The following is a 25,389-nucleotide window of genomic DNA, read 5'->3' as shown; positions in this document are numbered from 1 at the left end:
GTATATCAAGATATTTTGAATAAAACCCGCTCCCTCTTTGAAGAGGACACATACATTATTATTTTGTTTAATGTGGTGTTTGGCAGTCTTTCTAGATATTGCCCCATACACAGTGCATTTGCTAGAATATGACAAGGAAAGAGGAAGAATTCAAACTGGGCAAAAGAATACTGAGTACAAGATTTATTTTATTGAGCCTACCACCAAGTTAGGATTTTTAAAGCTGTAGTTGTCGGTTCAGTTATACCATGCTAAATATAAAAAAAGTAAAAAAATATGTCCTCCTTAGCTGAGAGAGGAAAGGTTGATCTTTATCTAGATTAAACATTTGTCTAAGTCTGAAATTTTATAAATAAATCCATTGAAGTATTGGTGAAAGTACTTCAGGGAGACCAACTGAGAAAGCTGAGATCAAGGGGGATGTTTTTCTGACATATTACTATTCTATTTTAGCTTATGGCTTTAGAAACTTCGATTAATGCCACAAATGTTAGAAAAATACAAGAAAGCAGAGTAAAAGTTAGCTAGGAAATTTGGTACTATTTTACAGGATAGCTTTGCCTTCAAATGTTCTGTCTTTAATGTATCTCATACATGTCTTTATGTCTCTAATATTTATTAATGCATGGCTCAAAATATATGTATATATATTTCATACATGAGACAAAGGAATTATTTGAGCTAAAACATTGCAAATCTAAATTGAACATATAGTATACAAAGGCCAGGAGTGATGGTTCACAACAGTAATCCCAGCAGTCTGGGAGGCCAAGGTGGGTGGATCACTTGAGCTCAAGAGTTCAAGATCAGCCTGGGCAACAGGGCAAAACCCTGTCTCTACAAAAAACACAAAAAATAGCCAGATGTGGTGGTGCATGCCTGTAGTCTCAGGTACTTCAGAGACTGCGAGGTGAAAGGATCACTTGAGCCCGGGAGGAGGAGCTTGTAGTGAGCTGAGATTGCGCCATTGTACTCACTCCAGTCTGAGTGATAGAGCTAGACCTTGTCTCAATAAAAAAATACACAATTTTTATTTTTATTTTTCATATAAAGAGCAGAATCTCTTTAGTTGAATATGTATAATTTTTATATATAAATTTTATATATATACAATTTTTTGAGACAAGGTCTAATTCTATCATATATACTATATATATGAATATTATATATATATATACTATATATAGTCTATACATGTAGTATTCAGTTAAAGAAGGCATTGAACTCACATGTTTATCCTTTCTCTACCTCCAATCCCCCACTAAACTGTTGTTATGTGAATAAAAAGCTCCCTGACAGAGAATTCCCAGGATGACATCCCTGTGTTGGGTCTGGAGATCAAATTTTAGAGAATAAGGATGAAGGTATTTCTGAGGGAGGCATCCAGAGAATGACTAAAGAGGGGAGTATGAAAGATGGCTGATCACTAGCAGCTCAGGCTTGTAGCTCCCAGTGAAAGCGCAGAGAACAAGAGGATGCCACACTTTCAGACGAATTTTTGTTTCTCAAGAGCCAGGAGATTCCCAGCGGAGGAGCCCCACGGGTCGCCAGCACAACTCTTGTGGCCGGCGCGGTGGTTTTGCCGGCACCCTGGTGTGGTGGTTCTCAGTGCAGAGTAAACGGGACTGGGTTGCCTTTTGGTCAACGTTTGGAGCTCCACAAAGGCAGAGTCGTCCATTCAGCTGATTGAAGAAGGGATTCAGGAGGGAAGCCAGACAGGAGACTCCCGGGCAGAAAAGCACCAAGAATCTTGATGCCGCTGTTTTAGCCGGCACAGTGGGTTGCTCAGATTTCGGCGCTGCAAATTAACAAGTTGGTCATCCACTCAGAGACCTAATTTGAAAGTCGGTAATTACAAAGACGGGAAGAAACCAGCGTAAAAAGGCTGAGAATACTCAAAATCAGAATGCCTCTCCCTCTACAGAGGATCACAGTTCCTCATCAACAAGGGAACAAGGCCTGATGGAGAACAAGAGCGTTCCAATAACAGAATCAGGCTTCAGAAGGTGGATAATAAGAAACTTCTGTGAGTTAAAAGAACATGTTCTAGCCCAACGTAAAGAAACTAAGAACCTTGAAAAAAGGTTTGACGAAATCCTAATGAGAATAGACAATTTAGAGAGGAATATAAGTGAATTAATCGAACTGAAGAATACAATACGAGAACTCTGTGAAGTATTCACAGGTTTTAACAGTTGAATTGATCAAGCAGAAGAAAGGATATCAGAGGTCGAAGACCAACTTAATGAAATGAAACAAGAAGACAAGATTAGAGAAAAAAGAGTAAAAAGGAATGAGCAAAGTCTCCAAGAAATATGGGACTATGTGAAAAGACCTAATTTACGTTTGATAGGTGTACCTGAATGTCATGAAGAGAATGAATCCAAGCTGGAAAATATTCTTCAGGATATTATTCAGGAGAACTTTCCTAACCTAGTAAGGCAGGACAATACTCAACTCCAGGTAATACAGAGAACACCACAAAGATATTCTTCAAGTAGAGCAACCCCAAGACACATAATTGTTAGATTCACCAGGGTTGAAATAAAGGAGAAAATTCTAAGGGCAGCCAGAGAGAAAGGTCAGGTTACCCATAAAGGGAAGCCTATTAGACTTACAGCAGATCTCTCAGCAGAAACCCTACAAACTAGAAGAGAGTGGGGGTCAATATTCAATATCCTCAAAGAAAAGAACTTTCAACCCAGAATCTCATATCCAGCCAAACAAAGCTTTATAAATGAAGGAAAAATAAAATTTTTCACCAACAAGCAAGCACTCAGAGATTTCATCACCACCAGACCTGCTTTACAAGAGCTTCTGAAAGTAGCACTACACACAGAAAGGAACAACCAGTATCAGTCATCCCAAAAACTTACCAAAAGGCAGAGTATCTCCATAATGAAGAATCTCTATCAACTAATGGGCAAAATAGCTAACTAGCGTTAAATGACAATATTAAACTCACAAATATCAATATTAATCCTAAATTTAAATAGATTAAATGCCCCAATCAAAGACACAGACACGCAAATTGAATAAAAAGTCAAAACGCATTGACATTCTGTATCCAGATCCATCTCATAAGCAAGGACACATAAAGACTCAAAACAAAAGGTTGGACGAAGACTCACCAATCAAATGGAGAGAAAAGAAAACAAACAGGAGCTGTAACTATCATCTCTGACAGAATAGACTTTAATAGTAACAAAGGCTAAAAGAAACAAAGAAGGACATTACATAATGATAAAAGGATCAATGCAATAATAGGAGTCAATGATCATAAATATATACGCACCCAATATAGGAACACCCAGTTACATAAGACAAGTTTTCAATGACTTATAAAGAGACTTGGACTCCTGCACAATAATAGTGGGAGACTTTGACACCACATTGTTAATATTCGATGGATCAACGAGATAGAAAATTAACAAGGACATTTATGATTTGAACTCAGACCTGAAACAAGTAAACTCAGTGAATATTTATAGAATTCTTCACCCCAGGTCCACAGAACATACATTTTGCTCAGTATTACATTACACCTATTTTGAAAGTGACCGTATAAATGGAAGCAAATCACTCTTCAGCATTTGCATAGCAATTCACAGATTTAAATGAAATATTGGTTGGCTGTTTGTTATTTTCTTTCCTTATTCCTTCCTGTCTCCGCTGTTAAGCACAATTATCAGCATAAAAGAGATTTTTAATACCTACTTTTAGATTGTATTCTAGCCTGGGCAATAGAGCAAGACTCCTTTTCTCTCTCCCCCTTTTTTCTTTCTCTTTCTTTTTTTAAAAAACAAAAATGAGGGGAGTATGGCAAAGTATTCTGTTGTGGCCACTGCCCAGAGGAGGAGAAGAAAATACAAAGATGACCTATCCGCTGGAGCACTTAAACACTTTAAAGAATGCTGCTTATGTAGCCAACAATAGTGCTTTTTTTTTTTTTTTTTGAAATGGGGTTTCACTCTTGTTGATCAGGCTGGAGTATAATGGTGCCATCTCGGCTCACCACAACCTTGCCTCCTGGGTTCAAGCAATTCTCCTGCCTCAGTCTCCTGAGTAACTGGGATTACAGGCATGTGCCACCATGCACAGCTAATTTTGTATTTTTAGTAGAGATGGGGTTTCTCCATGTTGGTCAGGCTGGTCTTGAACTCCCGACATCAGGTGATCCACCTGCCTCAGCCTCCCAAAGTGCTAGGATTACAGGAATGAGAGCCACGGCGCCCAGCAATAGTGCTTTAATAATATTAAGAGGATGATGTGGAGAGGTGCAGGTGCTGTTATGTATAAGAGTTAAATTTTATGGGAAGAAAAAAATTAAAAATCACTGGATAATATCCGAAGTTGTAAATTAAAAACCAGCAGCATGCCTTGATTCTGTAGTTTAAGTTACAGTAATAATAATAATAAACAAGAATCAGTTGGAAAATATTTTGCAAAACTGCCAAGTTGTTTGTGATCTTTTGTTTTACTTTTGAAAATGTACTTGTGTTACTATTCGCTCTTTTTTTGTCCTAATTACTACAAACTTTACTTGTACATCTTTGAACTTCTGATCTTAAACTTGTCAGAGAAAAAGCTAAAGGGTTTTATCACGCCAAGAAGAAACAGGAGCATATCTTACAAATTAGTATGGAGGTGGCCGGACGCGGTGGCTCACGCCTGTAATCCCAGCACTTCGGGAGGCTGAGGCGGGTGGATCACGAGGTTCAGAGATCGAGACCATCCTGGTCAACATGGTGAAACCCCATCTCTACCAAAAATACAAAAATTAGCTGGACATGGTGGCGCATTCCTGTCGTCCCAGCTACTCGGGAGGCTGAGGCAGGAGAATTGCTTGAACCCAGGAGGTGAAGGTTATGGTGAGCTGAGATCGCGCCATTGCACTCCAGCCTGGGTAACAAGAGAAAAACTCTGTCTCAAAAATAAATAAATAAATAAATTAGTATGGAGGTGACTACAAGAAAAAGACAACTGAAAGAACTAAAGATGGTTTCTTACCAATCAGAGATGGAAGATGAGGTGGCTGGAGCAGGAAATTAATATTTTCCATGATAAATCTTTTTTTACTTGATGGTTTTTTTATTGTACATGATTAACTTTATTCTTACAGAGTAAAATTTAAAAAATTTAAATAGTTAACTGATCTTTTCATTTTATGATTAAGCCCTTCACTGGGTCATCAATTTCCTCAGTCAGTTTTGAATTCCCCTGCACAGCACTCAAGTCCACGCATGAGCTGTTTCTAGCTCACCTTGCTTCTTCCTGTCCTGCCATCTTAGGGAATCTTGTGCATTTGTCAGAAGACAGCACAGACATTTTTCTCCTGCTGCCTCCTGTTACCTTAACCTCCTCCTCTCCTCACCTGCCTTGTCCCTGTGAGGGGCTAACACTCCTTGATCGTCTTTGAGATCTTGGCTGAAACACTGCCTTTCTGGACAGCTCTTCCTAACCCCCAGAAGATGGAGTTAGGTCATCTTTCACTGTGCTCCCACAGAATTCTGTACTTCTGACTAATCTAGTGACAGTCACTCTACTATTGCTCTCTAGTCCATTTTTGTATCTACTCCCAAAATGGGAGTTTCTCCGGCATAGACTGTCTCTTATTCATTGTTTGCCCTGGCAAGTACCACAGGGCCTGCACAGGGGAGGCATCTACTATTTTTTTTGGAATAAAAGAATGAAGGGAAGGAAAAGATAGGCAGGGCTATAGATACCCAATAAATCAGAATGGGGGAAAGTCAGTCGTTCTGTGAATGCCTTTGTAAAAGTATTTAAAGTATTATCCTTTCTTTTTTGCCTCAAATCACATAGTTCATCAATTCTAAGGTAACTTTTTTCTATTTTAGTATATATTTTTTTATTTTTGAGACAAAGTCTCTCTCTGTTGCCCAAGCTGGAGTGCAGTGATGTGATCTCTGCTCACTGCAACCTCTGCCTCCCAGGTTCAAGCGATTCTCCTGCCTCCACCTCCCAAATAGCTGGGACTACAGGCAGGCGCCACAATGCCAACTAATTTTTGTATTTTTAGTAGAGACGGGGTTTCACCATTTTGGCCAGGATGGTCTCGATCTCTTGACCTCGTGATCCACCCACCTCAGCCTCCCAAAGTGCTGGAATTACAGGAGTGAGCCATCGTACTCTGCCTATTTTAATGTCTTAAATTAAAATGTGTCATTTGATGGCATGTATGTATTTTTAATTGGCAGCTTTCTTGGTTGTAGGTAAATAATGATGTGTCTTATGGTCAAAAGAGTCTTGAGTTATGAACGACAGTACATAAAAGTATAGCTACAACATGTCAGTGAAGAAATAGAATGTGAAGACATGGAATAGAATTGGAGTTCTAAGTTGGACTTACAGGGTGCAAGGAGCGAGAACTACAAGATATCCAAGTTTCTTGGCTTGGAGAGAAATTTGAGAACAGAGTTGCAGAAGGAGAACAGGAACCGTGTAGGAAGTCATGGTTTGTTTTCACAATTAGTAAGATAGTTGGCAGAATGATAAAGCTCCCTACCCCCATACGCCTACCGAGGTTTATGACAAAGTAGGTGATAAAGACAAAAGTTAGTTTGACTCATTGTTCGGTGGCACTGAAATAACGTTTTAACTCAGTTTCACAGGCCACCCTGCCAGAAGGGGAAAAATTATTGAAAAGAAAAACAGGGCTTCTTGTTTCAGGATGCGTCACCGGTCAGTTAAGAAAACTTGGAAAGTGAAAACTCTCCACATTGTTACAGGCCACGACACCAAAACTGAAACCCAAATGAACCACTGTTGGGTAAAACCCCTGATTTTGCAAAACCCAGTTCCAAACCAATTCTGGTTGATGCAGTCAAGTGAGGGAAATATTTAGAAAATATTTTCTTAGAAAAATGGCATAACATTCAGTCCAAAGGAAAAGAAGGAAAAAAATCCCTACCACCGAACCATGAGTGAAAATTAAAAAGGACAGTTTACAGTAATATTAGAGCCTTAATTGTGCTAACAAATAATTGTATTTGGCAATTTGTGAGCACATTAATAGTATATATCTCCAGATAAGCAACATTTCTGTCTGTGACTTTTTGCAGTACTAAATTGAACATATCAATGAGCAGAAGTTTCAACCAAAAATATAATTTAATTGATATCCTGATTTTAACTGGACTCTGCTTTCACTACTCTTGGACTTTGTTAACTTCTGAATGGACAGCCATGAGTAACTACAATTATTGTCCTAAAAATGGAGAAGTAATCCACTAACCTTTTTTTTTTTTTTTTTTTTTTTTAGATGGAGTCTAACTCTGTCACCCAGGCTGGAGTGCAATGGAGCGATCTCAGCTCACTGCAACCTCTGCCTCCTGGGTTCAAGCAATTCTCCTGCCTCAGACTCCTGAGTAGCTGGGATTACAGGCATGCACTACCACGCCAGGCTCATTCTTGCATTTTTAGTAGAGATGGGGTTTCACCATCTTGGTTAGGCTGATCTCGAATTCCTGACCTCAGGTGATCCACCCACCTTGGCCTCAGGCGTGAGCCACCACACCCAGCCCACCAACCATTTTTTTAAACATGAACTCTAGAAAGGCCTAGATAATAATGCCTTACTCTAATGCTTAGTAAACTGACCTTTGGTAATAAACTGCTCACCACCAGGAACTGAATCGACTGTTTCCTGGTAAGAAAATCCCATGTAAATACAAGGGAAGCAGCCCATGGCTGAGTGTCACTTTTTCAGAAGATATATCATTAATGTGCTCACAGATCCTCTAACCATTAGTTTTTTTTTTTTTTTTTTTTTGCCGCCACCACCGGCTGATGCAAGTTTTATTGAGACAATATACAAACAGGCCATGGAAACAAGGGTTTTGATGCTGGGACCAGTAACGTAAAACGGAATACAAAAATAAAAAGGCACTAATCTGTTAAGAAAAGACACTCAATGTATTCTAAGAATATAAGTCATTTAATACTGTTAACCATTAGTTTTTAATCACAAGCCAGTCGTGGATGTTGCTGTGAAGGTAGAATTTTTCTGTTTTAAGTGATGCATTTCTCTCCACCTCTACTGTGGATTATTTTCAGGCTGCATTAATCAGGATTCTCTAGAGGAACAAAGCGAATATGATATATGTATATATGAAAGACAGTTTATTAAGGAGAATTGACTCACACGATCACAAGGTGAGGTCCCACGATAGGCCGTCTGCAAGTTGAGGAGCAAGGAAGCCAGTAGTGGATCAGTCCAGATCTCAAAACCTCAAAAGTAGGGAAGCCGACAGTGCAGCCTTCAGTCCACGGCAGAAGGCCCGAGAGCCACTGGCAAATCACTAGTGTAAGTCTAAGAACTTGGAGTTTGAGGGCAGGAAGCCTCCAGCACGAGAGAACGATGAAGGCCAGAAGACTCAGCAAGTCTGCTCATCCTACTTTCTGCTTGCTGTAATCTAGGGCTCAAAGCCAAGGGGATGGTGTCCACCCAGATTAAGGGTGGGTCTGCCTCTCCCAGTCCATTGACTCCAATGTTAATCTCTAGCAACACCCTCCCAAACATGCCCAGGAACAATACTTTGTATCTCTCAATCCAATCAACTTAACGCTAAATATTAACCATCACACAGGCCTTAATTATCCTCAAAAGTTATCTTTAAACTATAGAGGTAACAAAAAATGCTCTCCTTTTTAATGTCTGGACCTTTAATTTTCTTTTCTTTTTTTTTTTTTTGAGACGGAGTTTCTCTCTGTTGCCCAGGCTGGAGTGCAGTGGCACACTGCAACCTCTGCTTCCCAGGTTCAAGCAATTCTCCTGCCTCAGCCTCCCAAGTAGCCAGGAGTACAGGGGCCCACCACCATGCTTGGCTAATTTTTGTATTTTTAATAGAGATGGGCTTTCACCAGGTTGGCCAGACTGGTCTTGAACTTGAACTCCTGACCTCCAGTGATTCGCCCACCTCGGCCTCCCAAAGTGCTAGAATTATGGCATGAGGCACTGCACCTGGCCGGACAGTTAATTTTCTAAGCTACCTCACTCACAATTAGATGGCAAAATTACCTTGATACTGAGCTCAGTTTGTCTTAGGAGAGCTTCATCTTTACAAAGCAGTGTTCATTCAGTTTGATTTTCTGAAAGCTGCTGAAAGACCAAGCAACTCATGATTGTACTTTCCAGCAGCTCTTTTAAGAGTTCTAGAGACGTTTCACATTTCTGAAGAGGAATCCCTGTTGTTTTTTCCCAGGTATAAAGAGTTTTGTGTGAACTGGTGCTTTAAGCAAACAGCATGTATCTACAAATTGAATGAATGTTTCTTAGACAAAGATGGCCATTGTAGCCTCAAACAAGCCTATTTATTTGGGTGAAGGGAATGTTTTGTGAAGGAATAACAGGCTGACATATATTTATTAATGTCTCTCATACTGTGTGACAAAATCTGGCAGAGTAACTGTGAATGGAACAATTTGTCACAACTCTATGGAACCCTTTCACACACAGAATCTATGCCTTTGTTCAAGCTGCCTTGAGCACTTAAGTTTTCTAAAAGATTTCTTGGGCAAATTTCCCACAAAATTTCCCCTATTACAAGGCTTTCAGTTCTTCCTTACATACGTGAAATAACTCTTAAACATTCTTCTCAGAAGAATGTATTTCTTTCTGAAATTATTGCATTCAGGAAATAAGTCTTCAAAGCAAAGTTGTAGAACTTATATATGTATTGGGTATTTTCTTATTGAAAGGTTATTATGTCTGCAATTTTGATTTTTGATATTAACCTCTATGAAGAAATTGGGTTATAATTTCCACTCAGATAAAGCATAGAATAGAACTCAAAAGGTGTCACCAAATGTTTAAGTAATTATAATATTAAAAAAAGTGCAGTAAGTTTATATAAAGTTCTGTAAATAAACTTATGTTTATATAAGTTATGTATGCATTGTGTATATTTATTTATTTATATGTATGCATAATATACACATATATAATATATGCAATACATATGTGATCTTGCAAGCCTCAGATGGTTTACCAATGAAAAATTGATGAAAATTTTACGGGGACACAGTTTGACTGGGTATTTGCTTTCTAACTATGAGGACAATCCTGCTTCAGGAAGCAGTGATTTTTCACTCCTAGAAGTGTCTAAAGAAAGTCTGGGCCTCTTGTGGAGATACTGACAAAATATTGAAGGTATACACTAAAAGTCTCTAAGGGCCCTTCCAACTATGGGATTTCATGCAATGAAAATATCATCTGAGGGAAATTGGATTTTAATTTCAACTATTTTTAACCAGAAAGAAGTCTTCTGTATGAGAAAGAGAAACATGTTAAAGTCAATTGAATGCTGAATGTTGAATTTCGGACAATCAGTTTATACAGCATGGTATTGTTCTCTAAATGTTTATGTTAGATAGGATCAGGACCATAAATAACACCTAATCATGCTGAGGTTACTTTACTAGTAATCTTTTCTTATTAACTGATATTTAGGCTTTTATCCAAGCCTGGAGTGACCATTTTTTTGTTGTCGTAAGGAATGGAATTTTGTCCCTCAAAAAAAGATATGTTGAAGTTCTAACCCCAAGTACCTCAGAACATCACTGTATTTGAAATAGAGTTGCTGCAGATGTAATTAGTTAAGATGAAGTTGTATTAGTGTAGGGTAAGGCCCTAATTCAATATGATTGCTGTAAGGTGGAGCCAGAGATTGGAGCAACACATCTACAAGCCAAGGAACACCAAGCACTGCAAGCTATGCCTGGAATTTACAAGAGAGGCATGGGGCGGATTCTCCCTCCCAGTCCTCGGAAGGACCCAACCTGGCCAACAACTTGATTTTTCACTTCTAGATTCTGGTACTCTGAGGGAATACATTTCTGTTGTTTTACGCCAGTCAGTTTGTGGTACTTTGTTACTAGTTTGCCCTAGCAAACTAATATACTTTGCTTATAGTTAGCCATCTTTAGGAGTCATCTGTGTATTTATATTCTTCCAGATATTTTCTACATATAAGCACGCACACATGCACATATACATTATTATTTTTGTTTCCAGTATACTTTGGAAGTATATCATAAAACTGCTCTGTCCTTGGCTTTATTATTACTTTTTCTTTTTTTTTTTTAAGGTGGGGTTTCACCATGTTGGTCAGGCTGGTCTTGCACTCCGGACCTCAGGTGACCCACCCACCTTGGCCTCCAAAGTGCTTGGATTACAGGCGTGAGCAACTACACCTGGCCTATTATTACTTTTTCAATGAACATAATAGAAGCTTTTTTATATCATCACACAATGAACTACTTTGTTCTTTCTAATGGTTGTATAGTAAGCCATTGCATGGATTTAATAGTTTTCTTTTTAACCTATCCTCTACCGATGTAGTCATATAGATTGTTTCCAGTTTTTCTTGTTTTTTATGTAAACTAGGCTGCAGTGGACATTCCTTGGATAAGTGCCTTTGTGAACACATTCAAATCTGTGCATATGATAAATTTCCAGAAGTGGAAGTATCAAGTTCAAGAATATGTGCATTTTAAAATTTGATCGTCTTTTGGCAAATTATCTTCCAAAAAGATATTTCTAGTTTGCATTCTTATCTCCCCAGAAGCCTGCATCTTTGCACTCTCACTGGCTGACATTGTATGGAATAATTTTTATTTTTACAATTTTTTTAAACTGTGAGTGAAGTTAAGTATATCTTCATATTGTTTGGTTATTTGTATTTTATTTTCATACAAAGTAGCCAACTTTTCTAATAGAGTGTTTTTATTTATATGTAGGAGTTTATTTTAAAAATTGTTTTCTTAGTCTGAGTTTATAGGAGGATAGTGCAAGTGTCAATTTTTAAATGTGAATATTTTTGTCCTAAAGTGATTTTTGTATACAGAACAAACTATTCAAAGGTGAATTTTTTGCTTAAAAATTTAGTAATCAAGCAGCAGGGCGCAGTGGCTCACATCGGTAATCCCAGCACTTTGGGAGGTCAAAGCAGGTGGATCATGAGGTCAGGAGATGGAGACTATCCTGGCCAACATGGTGAAAACCTGTCTCTACTAAAAATATAAAAATGACCTTGGCTTAGTGGCAGGCACCTGTAATCCCAGCTACTCAGGAAGCTGAGGCAGGAGAATTGCTTGAACCGGGGAGTCGGAGGCTGCAGTGAGCCAAGATCATCATTGCATGTCAGCCTGGTAACAGAGTGAGACTTCATCTCAAAAAAAAATAAAAATTAGCTATCAGTTTATTAAAGTTAGAAATCTAAAAACTACTCACAATTTTTAAATGCAGCTTCCTGATTTTATTATTCTATTTGTAAATCTAAATAATTTTAGTAACCATGTTTAGGAAAATTTGGATGTGTGTAATAATATTTATGTACCTAATTAACTAAATTTCTTCATACACTTAAAAATTAATTTTGTAAATTTAATATACTCAGCATTTTTTAAGGGTGTCAGTTGTCTAACTGAAAAACTTTCCCAAAATACTTAATATTTCTAAAAATCTTAAAGAAAATCACATAAACACAGTGAGCATAATCTTCTTTCGTATTTTGAAGCGTTTATAGATGTTGTTGTATCTGAGTTTAAATCACGTCTATATCAATTAGTTCCTTATGCATTTTAAATTGTAATTATGCAGCTCATCTCTCATTTTATCATGCCAAATTCTCTTAAACATTAGTACCTTTTTATAATTACCAAATATGGACATAACGCTTGACCACAGCATTAATAAGATTGTTTTAATTCTTTTAGACATTCCTATACTTAATTCTGAATTTTTCTAGGGTTAATGTTTAGCTACTAAAGGAATTATGTCATCTCCATCATTTTTAGAGTTGCTTACTCTATAATGCCTGCTGGAGGCTGTGGTTGTATAACATCTAGAGATATAAGTCAAGACATTCACTGAATCCTGACAAAGCATACTGAGCCCTATTTAAGGACTTGTGATAGCAACTTTGTAATTTGAAGGCTGGTCCTTTAGTCCTCTTATCCCGGGAAGTCTCTTGGAATAGCTCTGTGCCTCCCTTCCAGGCTGATCATCTGGTAGGTTTAATTTTTCTTTTAGAACAGAGATTGTCTTACCCATCTACCTCCAAAAGTTGTAAAACTTGATAGAATCCTGCATTCTCTAAGTAAACTTCCATACTTAATTCTTACAGATACTATAATGATATCAATCAGAACTGAATATTTTCTCATGGCTTTTTCTTTTCAGTCACAACTTCAAAGGACATTTGGCTGACAAGAAGAATGGCTTGGCCTTGGCTCTAATTTTTATGTATCCCAAATACCTTTGAATAGTCACTTATGAGTTGATTAAAAGCCTCATACATCTTGATAATATGGCCACCAACTGAAGGTCAGATACGTATTATACACACAGATTTAAATGTATTTATAAAGGCATTTATTCAGGAGTGCCCATTGCAACCTTGTTCATGTTAAAAAGATTGGAAATATCAAGGCCCATCAATAGAGGATAGATTATATCACCGAATGAAGGTTACAACATCTATTTAAAAGCACTTAGGATTCGACTTCACATTTCATAGGACTGAAGATGACATCTTTTGGGGATTTGACAGCTGAGGTTTCTGACAAGCTTAGGACCATACCCTTGTGACTCCCCATGATCCCAGACTTACAGGGAAACAGTCTGAAGTCACTTCATCATACAGGAAAGGTAAGACCTACATTTGGATGGAAACAGAGTCATTCTCTACTGGTATATTTATTGAATCTACTTTTTCATAATGTGACATTGTGATTAAAGAATATACAGTATTTGGGAAGGAGTCAATTTGAACACCTTTTCAACATAATAACTAAGTCACTAAAATGTATTTTAGCATATATACATTTCAGAAATAGGAAGGTCTGAGGCACTAGAAACAAACAGCCTTTGCCTTCAGAAATTTATCATCAGAAAGAGGAATATGTATCTATTCTAATGTTATTTTATATTATGGCACATAAAATATTATTGCTGAAAGAACTATTAAAATTAATTGTTGTGCAGCCTTATTGCATAAATAAAGTAGGACCCAGAAAGGCTAAATTATGTGATCCAGATTCCATAAATAGCAGTAGAACTATGTTAGTGGTAGAAATTCCAAATCTCAGAACCCATGTAAGAATAGTTTATGTATTGTTATACTATTCTCAGACCAAGGGTTAGAATAAATTCTGAATTTCTCTGAGCCACAAGTTAAATTCAATCAATACTGCTTTGCAGCATTGCATGAACAGAGATGTTTCAACAAACGTCTAGAAGCTACAGCAAAAGAACTTTAAGAGCATGTTTTTTGTTTTTGTTTTACTTTTTAAAAAATCAGCTTATGACCTAGCATAAATGAGGTAGCATTTTAGGAGTTAACTGTTAAGAACAACATAAAATTGGTAGCATGGTTTACGGGCAGGAATGTCAGATCGCCACATTTCCCAGACTATAGCAAGTTTTTAAAACTCAGATTCTTAGTAAAGAAGGTAAATAAAGTCCTGGAAATTTTATGCATAAGTTTTCATTTAAATGAATATGTGTACTTTTTGATCCGATAAAAGACCCACAGTTTTAATAAGATTCTCAGGGTTTCATGACACTAGAAATACTTAGGAGTTACTAATTATTTCCTCCTAGGTACTCTGACTAAAGTTCTCTGCTGCCAGCAATAGGAAGCTCCTTCTAGGATGTTAACTGCTGAGTCCCAGAAAATTTAGCCCACAATCCCATCAACACTTCATTATTTATTTCTGACACAGGTTGTGACTCTTTAATAAAAAACTACAGATTTCATTAAAGATAATTATAAACTACCGTTTTTGCAAGCTGTAAACATACATATGATACCAGACACAAAAATAGCTGTGTTCAAAATTAAATAATTTCTCCTAATGAACTTAACTATTACTCAGTGCTTATATAATCCAAATGAAAATGTGAGCTGGGGGAGTCTTTTTAGATTTAAATAAGCAGCAGTTTGGTCCCTTATCCCACATTCTTATTATTATCCCCAACAAATCCAGAGATTGGGTCGGGGAGGGGACTGCAGGAGTGCTTGTTTTCTTTCCTATCTCATCATCTCCTCTTTCTACTTGCTCCAGGTCATTCTAAGCATGAATAAAGCCAATTACCTTGATATTTTCTGTAAACATTGACACACGTGTAGCTGACTTTACTGAAGGCTTCCAGCAATGCAGGGGATTCCTCCATAGCACTAGAGACAACTTTAAATTGAGCACGGACCCCTCTGCTCACAAATGACCTCCAGCCGCGACACCCCTGGGACTTCTTCGTGGAACCTGCTTCTACAGGCTCTGCCACCTGCTGTGTTTCTTAGCTCCCTCCTTCCTTCTCTCACTTTCTTCCCTCTTCTCTCTTCCTTCTTACCCTCATCACTGAAGAACTGTTAGCTTTTTGTGAAGAACAGCTTACCTACTCTTTAAAAAACATAATGCCATATTACACACTGTTTTTAGGAGAGGGTCTCATGTTTTTCTACCCAAAACAATCTTTCATGTTTGTTTCCTAAACAAAGGTAGCTCGTGTCATTAAGAGAAACTCTGGTGCCAAGTAAATGATTAGAATAATTTATCTTGTTTTCCCTCATCATGGTACCCTCAATTTTCCTTTTTTCCAACTATAAACCTCTTATTTCTTCTTACCTGGTGAGCATCCAGTGCACTCTATGGATATTATAAATACATTCTTGTTTTTTTTGTTTTTGAGACAGAGTCTCACTCTGCTGCCTAGGCTGCAGCGCAGTAGCCCAATCTTGGCTCACTGCAGCCTCTGTCCCATGGGTTCAAGCAATTCTCTTGCCTCAGCCTCCTGAGTAGCTGCGATTACAGGTGCCCACCACCTTGTCCTACTAATTTTTGTATTTTTTAGTAGAGACTTCGTTTCACCATGCTGGCCAGGCTTGTCTTGAACCCCTGACCTCAGGCGATGCACCCACCTTGGCCCCTCAAAGTGTTGGGATTATAGGCGTGAGCCACCGTGCCCAGCCGATGTTGTTTGTTTTATCTGATATTTGGTTTGAGATCTCTTGTTGGCTTTTCCCTGCTTTTTTCTGATTCTCAAACTTGATATTTCTTTTGGGAAATAAAGTCGCCAGCCGGGTGTGGTGGCTCACACCTGTAATCCAAGCACTTTGGAGGCCAAGACAGGCGGATCACCTGAGGTCAGGAGTTCAAGACCAGCCTGACCAACATGGTGAAACCTCGTCTTAAAAAAAAAAAATGTAAAGTTGCCTTATGATCTTTGGGACGGCTTATATTTATTTCTTCTCTATGCTTACTAAGGCTTACTTTTTCTTCCTTTCTTGCACTGATTGGAAAAGTAGAGGGGAAAAAAATCCCCTTCTCTATTTTGCTAAAGTCATCTTCAAACCCTGAGTCACATCTTCCCCCACTTTTTTTTTTTTTTAACAATTAGGAGAAAGCAGCTAATAAACACGGATTAACTCATTCAGTTTACTTTCCCTCTCCCTATATCTTATCAATACTTGATTTGCAATAAATCCTCTTTTATAACTCTAAATCCTTAAGATAAATCTTAATCTTTATTCAGGGATTAAACCTTTTATTCACTGAATGTTTAAAAACATGGTTTGAACAAAGCATGGTGAACACACTTTACGCTGAATCCTTTGGAATCCTACTCACACACACAAGCGGCTCATGATGTTTTGGAGGTGTGCAGGAGGTTGATATTTTGAGTAAGGCAGTATAGGATGCTCTGTTGGAGGATGAGAGATACAGAAAATGAAATTAGGTTTTAATTACAAAGCCGTTTTAGAGGTTTCTGGATAATTGGATAATAGAGAAAGATGCTTTGGGGATGGCAGTGAGGGCACACTTGAAGGGGATGGTATTGGAGAAAGGCTTGCCCAGAAGGAAGAAGGTGGTCCAGATGAGAGAAGCTGAGCACCATCCAAGCAGAACCATGGCAGCAGAACTACAGAAGAACGTGATCTACATAAAGTCAATATCATGCTCTACCACCTTTCTGGACGTGAAATGTCAAAGACAGTATGAGGCTGGAGATTTCTCAGTGTCTATATTCAGAATATCTGAGGTTATTACAGAGTAATAATCATTTCTTGCTTTGGTAGGGACATAGCAAATGGAAGATGAGTTGTTAAAACTTTGTGATATTCAGGGTCAATTGATATTTGTATATCCATTTCAGACAGTGTGTCAAATATGACTGATTTCCTGGGAACATGTATGTCTCCTAAGGAAAAGAGTTTCTAATTAGCATCTGTTTCACTCAGACCACATAAATGACAAAAACCATTCAGACAATCTGTCATGCATCCTCAATTACTTGAAAAGCTGTCTACATTAATGAAATAAATTGTGTAGCATTAGCCTTTGGGTTCTCAGACTGTTTTTCAGCAAACACACGCATGTGCACATGCATACACACACACACACATCTCACAATGTTTCTACACCACAATTGTTTCTACTTGTTCTTTTGAAAGTCTATTTTTTTTTAATGTGATATGTCTAATGGCTTTTCCCTCTTCAAAACCCTGTGTTTGGGACAATAACTGATGAATTATAATGAATTGTTTCCAATGTGACTCTTCTTGGGCAATGCTATCTAAACCACAGGTTTAGAAACCTCCTAATATGCCAGCAATTCCTGAATTTATGTCTCTAGCTCTAACCTCTCCTCTGAACTCCAGACTCATATGCACACTATCTCTTATATATCTCTACCAGGAGGTCTGAGAGGTGTTTCAACCTGACAGGTCCAAAACAGAGCTCTTTTTTCCCATCGACCTGCTGCCCCTTCATTCATTCCACTCAGTTGATGTCATCATCCATTTGGTTGTTTAGATAAAAATTGAGGAGTCATCCTTGGTTCTTCTCTTTCTCTCATTCTTGACATTGATACCACTGAATAAACTGGGTCAGTTCTGTCTACAAAACTCTTTGTGAATCAGTCCACTTTCCTCCATCTCTTTGATATTACCCTGAACTATCTTCTCTTCTAACATTTAACCCATTATCCAGAAAGCAGCCAGATTAATTTTTTTTAAATAAATCTAAATCAGAGTTTGTCCATTTCCCTCGTACGTGGAATAGGAGTCCATGTGATCCAGCACCCATTTACCACTCTGGTTTTAGCTCTAACTATTCTCCTCTTTTCATACGGTTTTACAGCCATACTAGCTTGCCTTGTGCTCTTTGAAGATTCCAAGTTTATTCTTCCTTTATGGCCTTTCACTTTCATCAGCTGGGACTGTCCTCCTTCTTGAGCATCATGTCTGGATTCTTTTAATTCTCTAGTTCTTATCTGAAATATCACTTCTTCAGCTAAGCCTTTTTTGATTCCTTGTCTCAGTCAGAGTCCACCCAGGAAAATGTAATCCTGCTTAAGTATGTAAAACACAGAAAATATAATATATAGTATTGGTTTAGCATATGGTTGAAGAGCTAAGAAGCCAAACAGGAGATGGTAAAATAACCCAGAGATTAATAAAAGCAGAGTCACTACTAACTAATCTTAGGCCAGAGGGACAAAAAGTGGAAGTGAGTTTACTGAAGTTCAAGGACCACAGCAGAAACTGGAACTACATCAAATACGTGTGGTGAGAGCCAGGGAGGGGAGGTAGTACTGCTGAAGATGCCACCTAAGGCAGATAAAAAGAGCAGAAATACTTTAACTTTTCCCTTCCACCAGTACTCCAATCTCACATCAATGGTTCCTTTTTTTTTCTTTTTTCTTTTTTCTTTTTTTTTTTTTTTAAGAGACAGGGTCTTGCTATGTTGGCCAGACTGGAGTGCAGTGGCTATTCACAGGTGGTGTCCTACTACTGACCAGCTGGGGAGTTTTGACCTGCTCAGTTTCCGACCTGGACCAGTTCATCCCTACTTAGGCAACCTAAGTACGGGGTGGTCCCCCGTTCCCAGGAGGTCACCATATTGATGCTGAACTTAGTGTGGACACCCACAGCATAGCACACTACGGCTCAAATCTCCTGGACTCAAGCGATCTTCCCACCCCAGCCTTCTGAGTAGCTAGGACTACAGGCATGCAACTCTGTGCCCGTCAGTGGTTCCTTTGATTAAATTCAGCCATAAATCAGCTAGCATAGGAGACAGTGAAATGCCTGTGTGAGTCAGTACCACCACAGTACAGAGCAGAGCAGCACATGGGAGAGAAATTAATCAGAATGGAATGAAGCTGAGAATGGTAATATTACCCAACTTAGTAGCCCATCTTGCTCAAACCCATCTTATCCCATCATTCTATTTACATCACAGCATACATCATCATTGCATAGTTTCTTGTTTGTTTATTTTTTATCTTTGTCCAGGTCATGTCTAACACAACACCTGACATATTTTATGTGCTCAATAAATAATTGTCAAATGAATACAATGGGGAGAATTTTTTCTCTGTAAAATAACAGTAGAAAAGATGTATAAGGTATTCATTTAGGCCGGGCGCAGTGGCTCAAGCCTGTAATCCCAGCACTTTGGGAGGCCGAGGCGGGTGGATCACGAGGTCAACAGATCGAAACCATCCTGGTCAACATGGTGAAACCCTGTCTCTACTAAAAATTACAAAAAATTAGCTGGGCACGGTGGCGCGTGCCTGTAATCCCAGCTACTCAGGAGGCTGAGGCAGGAGAATTGCCTGAACCCAGGGGGCGGAGGTTGTGGTGAGCTGAGATCGCGCCATTGCACTCCAGCCTGGGTAACAAGAGCGAAACTCCGTCTCAAAAAAAAAAAAAAAAAAAAAAATGGTATTCATTTAGTAATTTTCCAAGTTCGTGTACATCATAACTAGAAATAGGAGCTGGGCTATTCATGAGATCAATAATAACACATTTCTTATGGAGATCTTAGGTTAGATCATGGGGTTGGGATGGGGAGAAGTGCCTACTGCTATATTTTTTTCTGAAGAGGTGACTGTAATACTTTTAAAATAAATGCCTGATTCAGTCTTATAATTGTGTTTTTGCTTCCTTAGTCAACATTCTTCTTCAAGAATAACTTTACTGAAATGGGATGACATGTTTTTAAAAAATTGTGGAATGCTTTTGGTCACAAGTAAATGTTTCTAAAATCAAAAAATGCTAGAAAAGATTTAATTCCTAAAAATTTAAATTAAGTTTGAAATTAATAAAAACACTAAAAATAAAATTGCAGAGTTCCTCCTTTTCCTTCAAGTCACCAACTTCCCTTAGTAGTAGTAAGTACACTGAGTCCATGCTATTTATAACACAGTTAGCATGGAGATCTCAGACCCATAGACGCAGTTTAGCATACCATTCTCTCATTTTTAGTTGAGAAACAATAGATTGAGGAATACCTGGAGGTTTCTCTCAGGATTATAACATCAGAGGACCAAAGGATCCTTAACAAAATAATCAAATCCATTCCCTTTGCCTCCAAGGTATGTGTTGAATTATCAAGCTAAAGCAGGATTACTTGTAAATCTACATTTGCTGAGGGCTCTTGGGGAAGGAGATTGTAATGACCCCATTTGAATAGCATTTACTGTTCATGAATGTTTACTGATATTTATGCCACATCCTTCACACTACAATTTAAGCCTGTTTGAGCTCACTCCTTCCTGACCTCCCATAATATCCTCAATTTTGTATTGCCCTTTAATTTTTTCATACACTAAAGTTCTGTGTTTATAACAAGGTCATCTATAAGAATTACATGCTTTACATTGCTTCAGTTCTTCCTGGAGTACAGGTTGAGAGATTTCTCAACTAGCTGATAGACACCTTTTATAAATTTAGAAGTTTTGCAAGAACATAGCAACCAGTTAAAAATATCAGATTTTATTCCACTTCAGGTTTGTCCATTGCATTGGGTGCTAAAAGACTTCTGTAGTTTCCTAATTCTTAGCAAGATTTTTTTCCCCTCACATAGTTAGATAGGTTAAGCCTGAATGGTAATGTAGTATTCTTTCATGCTCTTATTGCCTTTCATATAAATGCATATGAGTAAATATAGATAGAAATATTCAAATAAGTAGTCAAATGATAATAAAAATCTAAATGTTAGAATCAATTTTGAATGGAGAATTTTAATTAGCTAGTGAGTGATGTACATATATAATCTACATGATATGAATACACAAAGAGATTAAACAATAATCATAATAGACCAACATTTATTGAGTTATTGTTATGTGCCAAGCACTGTTTTAATTCTCTTTATATATAAAAACTTAGTGAAGCTTCATGACAACTCTGGGTTGCTACTATTAATATCTCATTCTAAAGAAAAAGGAAAGCTGATACACAGAAATGTCAATTGCACAAGGGCTCGCAGTTGGCAGGTTGTAACTGATGTTACAGTCTAAGAACCTGGGCCTCTCCCCACTAAACTCCAGTTTCTGTGGTGATAGGAAGGGGACTTTAATATTTAATAGGAGGTGTCCAGGAAGTGGCACATGATGGTTCTGGTTTCAGTTCTCACTACAAGAAGAAGTGACTTGCTTGCCACAGCAGACAGAAGACCACTGTTCTCCCAAAGGAAATGCAGCTGCTAGGGAGAAGGCACATATAGACACAGTAAAGCTACGGTCAGCATTTGAGGGGGTTATTGGAGGGAAGCTGAAATTTAGGAAAAACTCAATCTAGAAAGGTGATGCTTTGAGCTTGTAGTGGCAGGAGCAGGGACCTAGACTTAGAAATAAAGACCCTGAAGCAAGACATGGACATTCCAGCCCAACTAGGCATCATAGTACGCCCATCATTATGCCCACGTTGGAAGAGCACCAGACAGGATCAGACCCGTTTCCATAGCTCTTGGCCACAGAGATCAAGTGTTATGATTAGTTGCTTCGTTAGTAGAACACACTGAGGATCTCTTGTAGATCATTGTTTATAACTAGAAAAATAAATTGCATGCAATTCTTGAGAGTGTGGATGGAATCATTATTAGTAAAACCCTATCATCATCTTCGGAAAGTTCCAAGTCAAAAGAATCCTGCTATGTTTGGATAAATATGAGTTTTTGAATAAAAGAGTAAGGTGAACACACACTCTGATTCCAAAGTTCTTTAATATTTATAAAATTTAGGTGCTACCTTCTGCAGATACATATATATACGAGCTACTATTATCATATTACTTGGCCGATAAATAAATATACATGTACATATACAAATGCAAGTATTTACATATGCAGTCTTCTAATACATTCCTATTCCAGTCTCCTCAACTGATTGTCAAAATCTCCCCATGATCCTGCCCTAACAGACTGAATCAATATTATTTTCCAATTTTGTATTACTTTCTGCAGACAGAAAATTATGCCATGTCCCTTCTTACCTCCAAGCTTGTTGTTCTTGTTGCTTCTGCAGGGAACGACCTTTCCACTTTTCTAGACGTAGCCAAATCCAGTCAATGACTCTTCAAGGCCAAAATCAAGTGCAGTTTCCTCAGATATTCTCCACCCAACCCCGATTATTCTCATCTCCATCCTCCCTTGGTACTTCCTGCTCAAGACACTTTGGCAGTCAATCACATGCTGCCCTGAACATTGTCATGTTTCATGTATGCATGCATTGCCTAACAAATCACTTGTCTATTTCTTGGGGCTAGGAACTGACTCTTAAACTTTTTGCCTTTGCACAACTTCATGAGGATAATGTCAGACATATAGCTGACTCTCAATGCATAACTGTTTGCAACAAAATGACTTGAAAGCACTTAATTGTTTTACTTCAGACTTACTGACGTCAATAACTACATTATTTTTGAAGGACGTATTTTTCCCCTTGGGTTCAGAAAGACCTGTAGGGCACAGTGTACATCACAGTCAGGGCTCCCTTTAAATCTACTGCATGTTCCGTGAGAGCAATTGAGTGTATCCTCTTGTCTCCACATGCTTTTTAACCTGGGTAATTTATATATTTCTACTGTTGGACAAAAAATCATTTCATTGGAAGGAAAATGTCCTATTATGATAGAGACACACAATTATTTGAGTTTAAACACACTTTGATGATAGTCCTCCAACGATATTTTCTCACATGGAGGTGATGCCTGTATCAGGTTAAGTCCTCTGTGTCCAGAAATTGCTACAATTCTGCTGTATTGGCATTGGCATTTAGGCAGGCAGCTGCTGAATGGCATAATGAGACTTGGTGAACATAAAATGCATGGTTTACTTAATGAGTTGAACTCAATAATCACATAGCATAAGAATATATCGCAGCCTCTATCATTCCAATGTATCTTAAAAACTACAATACTTTTGGATCCATCCACTGTGAAGTTACCTAAACCCTCCAACTTAGTGCTGTCAGTCTTGACTACCTCCTGGAATGATGGCTTCAGTGATATTAATAACACTAGCAGTTAGCATCCTACATGCCCATAGTTATCTCCATTACTCTTCACAACACCCCTGTGAAGAAGGCACTCTATTACTGTCTGTTAGAAATGAGGAAATTGAGGCCTAATGAAGTTAAGTGGCTCAGTCTAGGTCAAGGGTACACAGTAAGTGGTGGAACCAGGGTTTAGTGCTCCCTGCCTCCTCAAGGCAGACTAAATCCTTTCTATGCTCAGCATCAGCATCACCTGGCAGCTTGTTAGAGACGCAGAATTTCAAGCCCTGCCAGGACCTACTGAACCACAATGTGCATTTGGACAGTTTCCCCAGGTGATTCATAAGCATATTAAACTTTGAGAAGCACTTCTCTAAAGCACTCCACCAGCTTGCAGTGCCTCCCTTCCTGCCTAGTCTGTGTCTCCTTTCATTTGTTGTGAACTTAGCTCTCCAAACTTCAGGGCAGCGTCACTGTCCAATTTATAGTTAAACTTTTGGTGGCTTGGATTTTATCTCCTCTTTCCTCAGCTTTCAGTTTTTTGAGTGAACTTCCAGGGAACCTCCTTTAACGTTCAAAAATGTATTGTTTCAGTTGCATTTCTATGGTCATTTTCCAGCTCTCTATGGATTTTAAAAAAATAAATGATGCTGGCCAGGCGCAGTGGCTCACGCCTGTAATTCCAGCACTTTGGGAGGCTGAGGTGGGCAGATTACGAGGTCAAGAGATTGAGACCATCCTGGCCAACATGATGAAACCTCGTCTCTACTAAAAATACAAAAATTAGCTGGGTATGGTGGTGCGCACCTGTAATCCCAGCTACTTGGGAGGCTGAGGCAGGAGAATCACTTGAACCTAGGAGATGGAGGTTGTAGTGAGCCGAGATCGTGCTACTACACTCCAGCCTGGTGACAGAATGAGACTCTATCTCAACAAAAAAAAGAAAGAAAGAAAGAAAGAAAGGATGCTAAGACTACAGAATATTCCAGATAGAGTCACAGTTTGTCTTTGCACTTGGAAGGTATGGTGACTCCCAAAACATTTTCTCATATGTCCATCATTGTGTTGGCCTTTTTTTCCCCTTCAATTCAGGAACACACAGTCATCATTGCCCTTAGGGAGCAATGATTACCTTGGCCAAGATGGGTGCTCACTTATGATATCTGAAATGAGAAAGAATGATGACAACTGGATTGTTTCTGATTCTCTTTGCTAAGCCCTAGTCATTCACCAAAATTCTTTTGCTATGTCTCACTGAATTCGTGAGTCACTGAATGACCCATGCCTGACATGATTTTCTAAGTCAGTGGTAGGACACCATCTGTCAAGTTATGCAAGCCAGAAATTCAAGAGCTGTTCTTGATATTTCTCTGTCCTTCATCTTTCCGTCCTTCTGTTTATGATTTCACAGCCTGCATTTCTCCAAGTCATCATCATCTTTCACTCACACTATTGTAGTAGCTTCCCCTGTAGTCCACCTGTATTTTCATTTACTCCTTCTTCCCTACCCGGATTATAATTTTAAACACAAATCTGATTATGCTACCTTTCCCTCTGGCTTATTCAGAGGTTTCCCTTCAACTTTAAGATAAAAACAAGACTCTTCAAGTAGTGTTCTCAGAGTTCCTGTCCCCAACCCCACCTTTAATCCCAATCCTATCTTGCACTGATGACTACAATCTCTCTTTGTGGCAACCACACCCACTCCCAGGTCTTCTTGCTTTTCCTCACCTTGGTTGTGTTTCTCCCTTGCACAGGAATTCTCTTTTGACTCAATACGCATTCCTGTAATCCCAGCCCTTTGGGAGCTGGAGGCAGGCAGATCGCTCGAGCTCAGGAGTTTGAGACCAGCCGAGGCAACATGGTGAAACACCATCTCTACAAAAAATACAAAAATTAGGCCGAGCATGGTGGCTCACTCCTGTAATCCCAGCACTTTGGGAGGCTGAGACTGGTAGATCACTGGAGGTCAGGAGTTTGAGACCAGCTGAAATAACATGGAGAAACCCCGTCTCTACTAAAAATACAAGATTAGCCGGGTGTGTTGGCACATGCCTGTAATCCCAGCTCCTGAGGAGGAT

The 25,389-nt window shown here is 38.6% G+C and overlaps 1 protein-coding gene across 5 annotated transcripts in view; it reads right to left on the bottom strand.

The window, feature by feature from the left end:
• Positions 1-22,410, bottom strand: part of DAB2 (DAB adaptor protein 2) — a 96,400-nt gene extending 73,990 nt beyond the window's left edge. For all 5 annotated transcript variants that reach the window (XM_078365545.1, XM_078365546.1, XM_078365544.1 and 2 more), the window contains exon 1: positions 22,308-22,410. The gene's annotated coding sequence lies outside the window, so the exon portion shown is untranslated. The remainder of the gene's footprint in view (positions 1-22,307) is intronic.
• Between the last annotated feature and the right edge of the window lie 2,979 nt (positions 22,411-25,389).

Source organism: Callithrix jacchus, chromosome 2 (genome assembly GCF_049354715.1).
Source record: "Callithrix jacchus isolate 240 chromosome 2, calJac240_pri, whole genome shotgun sequence".
Taxonomy (NCBI): Eukaryota; Metazoa; Chordata; class Mammalia; order Primates; family Cebidae; genus Callithrix; species Callithrix jacchus.
Note: the sequence above shows the minus strand (reverse complement) of the source record. Positions and strands in the feature narration are given on the sequence as shown.